Genomic DNA, 3,979 nt, shown 5'->3' with positions numbered 1-3,979 from the left:
CAAAATTGAACTTAAGCTTTACATTGCTAGTTGCCACATGTCTTCTGCTGACGCCCACGCGCGATGCGGCACATTTCATTTATGTCCGCGCGTGGGTGATAGGTGTAAGGAGCTTGTTTGTTTAGTTCTCTCTGCACGGGAGATAGTGGAGTACTAGAGTTGCCCGCAGCCAGCCGAGCAAGGGTAGCTTGAGATCCCATCCGTCTGCTATCCCATAACTTTAATTATACTATTTGTTTATATATCTCAATCATTTTTTTTTTTATAAATCATATCATTTCATTTTATTTCTCTTTAATAGTCAAATGGGTCCAACGGTTATCGATGAACTGGTAATATCCCAATCAAGAATACATAAAACACGTGTCACGAGCGATAAAAAGATGGTTAGAGGAAGCACTTTTAAGTTTACAGCTCTCCTTAAGGAGGCCATTATGGGCTCCTTTTGTTCCAACCTTCATACTTGCGATGAAAAAGTCAAATCATTCAAGCTGAAAAATTATAGGCACACCAATAATTTTCACTAAATTTACTCTATATATATAGATATATTATTTTTCAAGGTCTTCTGAATCATGTGTCTCCAATTTTAATATTCATGCAGAAAATAATTTAAAATGTGTTTAAAATTAAATAAAGTGTATCATAAATTTATTTATCCATAATTTGGTCTCTAGAGCTTTGCACATACTCAAGTGGTGGTGGTTACATTGCTGATTAAATTAAAAAAAAAATACTTCCTTTGTTCAAAATTATAAGATATTTTTTGAGAGGTTATATATTAAAAAATATAAAACATTTTTAGTCTTTTAAGACATAATCATTGTCTTTTTTTAAGTTCTCCCATTGAATTAATTAATTTATATTTATTTTATGATAAAGTACCCTATTAAATAGCAATAAATATAAAAAGATAGAGTTAATTTGAAAATAAGTAATTACTTTATTAAATGGTGAAATTCAGTTAAAAATATCTTATATTTTTAAATGGATGAAGTATAGCTTAGGAATTTTGAAATAACAAATACTGTTAATTTTATAAGAGAGCTTTAAGAAACCGTACTCATGAGCTCAGAATGATCATAAAAATTCTATTAATTAAAGCTGAAAATAATTTTTTGACAATATCTCTAAATATAATTACTAAGGGAAAAATTATAAAGAATATATAAAATCTCTCCCTTACTTAAATTCAATACCCGCACAGCTAAATTGAATATCGTCCTCATCACAAGCATATAAGTGGAATGGTCTTTTCCCCCAAAATATAATATTATATGTATATATATATTCAAAAATGCTAAGTTTTCAACTATCATGTTTGTATTATATATATAATTTATCTTTTTTATAAATAAAAATTTAAGTGAATTATGTCCCAGTGATAAAAATTTATTGCCAAACTTTCGAGTTGTAAGAGTCATCTCCTGTCTTAGGCTGCACGTGTAACTTGGATAAAGTCTGTAACTTGGCCAGTCCTTTTTATGTTTATCAGTTATCTTGTGTATTCCTTCCAAATGCAACTCTGCTGCCTTATAAATTGGATGCGATTTGTGCCAAATTCTTCTTGGACACAACTACAAATCAGAATGACGAGCATTGCATTTTGAGAGCCTTGAAGTAGTTTTATATGCGTTATGTATCTTCGGTTTGTGGGGAACAAGCCTGAAATGAAATTAAATTATGAGGATGCAACCATGGAAGATGAGTTTATATTATTTAGTGGGGTCATATTCTTCTAGAGCTGCAGTTTTTCAAGGAGTGGAACCTGTTGTGGAAATTTACTCTACCTCTTAGTAGGACCACTTTATTTGTTTGCAAGATTTTAAATTAAATGACTTCATTCCTACTTCTGATATATACTATAGTGACACCATGCATCTGCATGTTTTAGAGTAGTTAGGAATGAATTAGTTGATTATGTCTTCTTATCTTGTCGTCACTTTGCTGGAACAATCTGGTCATGGATTCAACAGTTGTACTTTGATCAATTGCTTTGAACTAGAATTTAAGAATGGGAAGGTATACAACTGCAAGATCCTAGGTTGATTATGGTAATCACTCAAGCTTTATGGGACTCTAGGAATCTGGACAGATGCTCATCCGATTATGACAAAGTATGGTTTTTGGTGATAGATGTTATCAAGTTTTTTGTTAAAAAAAATGATGTTACCAAGTTCAGGAAATTAAAAATATGATTTTTCATCTTTTTTTGGACCAATTTTGAACGTATAATGGAACTTGTGATCTCTATATTCTCTCACCATTCGTGTCATAATTAATATTATTGGAATATTAAAGTATTAATGTATGATTAGTGTTAATCATATTAGTTAGTTATAGACTTTATAAGTTCTATATAAAAGGTGCCATAATATGTTTAAAGGCTAGGGATTTGAAGACTTGAAATCCTGCTTTAGAAGGGAGGTTAATTTGATTTTCACCTCATGTTAGTCCCTATATTTGGGGTTAATTTATTCATAACGCCCAAATTAAAGGTTCATTTATTGTTGTTAATCCTTCAAGTGAAGGGTTATGATATTGCAATATATAATTATCATAAAGAATGTGTTCATTTTTCTTGTTTTTTCAATATTCTTAGCAAATATGTCCCTATTTAATTTAAAGGTAAAAGTACAAATTAACCTTAGAGTTTTTATCTTAGGTGCCTCTGGTATTCTAATTTTATTTTTGGAGTAATCTCAACTTTAACCTTTCAAAAACATAGCAATCTTAACCAATCATTTATTTTAAATCATGTAGACCATTGATCTATCAGCTTTGACCGATGTTTTCAGGTGTCAATACCTATTGACTCAGCAGACTTACACGTGGCTTTGGGAACACCGGCCTCCACCAATTTCTTTTTCCTCTCGTTCTCGGCGGCGAGAAGTTCTAACTATTTGAGGGCTATAGCTTTGAGATACAAGTGAGGACTGAGAAGATAGGAGAGGATTTTGAAGACCTGAAACTTTTCCAGCACTCCCAACGCTGAGGGAAGCATTATGAATGTACCAAAGCCTGGATGAGACAGCGAAGGGTGTGGTTGGAGGTCAAGTCGAAGTCAACATTCAATGCTTTCTCTATGAAAACATGACTGAATCGTAAACTAAAACAAACACGAGTTAGTAGACTGACTTATCATCGAACACAGTGTTCTATTTGGCAGGTAACTCGTCTTACATGTGAAGGATTTGTGTTGGGCGTTCGCCTGAATCATACAATCTGCGACATTTGGCGTTGCCCTGTTCCTGAAAATGACCACTGAATTCGCAACTCACACTCCTCTTTCAAAAATCCCTGTTTGGCACAGAGGCCTCTTGTCTGCACGACATCCATCTCACATCAGTTGTCTTCATCATGAATACCACGAACTCATCACTTCATAGCCCGACCCACAAAACTTGGATTCCGATCCTGATAACCAAACACTCCATGAATCTTCTTCGGCCCCAAACACACACACTCCTTAGTACCGTACGTGTAAACCTCTAATGACTCTTGCTGCATTTGTCATTAATCTCTTCAGTCACGTTGTAATTGTTGCTCTGTTTTTCTGGAACGAAACAGAGGACACAGGCCGCATCAAGGGATTTTGAGGCCTAATATATAATAAATTATCAATTTTTATATTATTTTTTTTTTACTTTTTGAGTCAAAAAATCAGATAATAAAATTTTGTAATCAAATAATTTTAATATTTCACTCTCAATAGATAATAAAGTTAGTCCATTCAATTAATTTTATGACATATTTGATTTTAAATAGGATTTAAGCAACTTTAATTTTTAAAAAACTTTTTTTTACAATAACAACTATTATAAGTATTGCTAATATTATTCTATAAACAATACATACATTTAAAAAAGTATTTAATCTTTTAATATAGTTTAATATTTCAACTAGTTTGTTAATTTTTTCTGTTAATATTTCTCTCAAAAATTTTAATTTTGAAAATAAATCAAAACCACTTATCATA

The sequence above is a fragment of the Prosopis cineraria genome, unplaced genomic scaffold (genome assembly GCF_029017545.1).
Source record: "Prosopis cineraria cultivar Desert tree isolate PC_DT_omini unplaced genomic scaffold, ASM2901754v1 PC11, whole genome shotgun sequence".
Classification (NCBI taxonomy): domain Eukaryota; kingdom Viridiplantae; phylum Streptophyta; class Magnoliopsida; order Fabales; family Fabaceae; genus Prosopis; species Prosopis cineraria.
The sequence above is the reverse complement of the archived record's forward strand: the minus strand, read 5'-3'. Positions refer to the sequence as shown.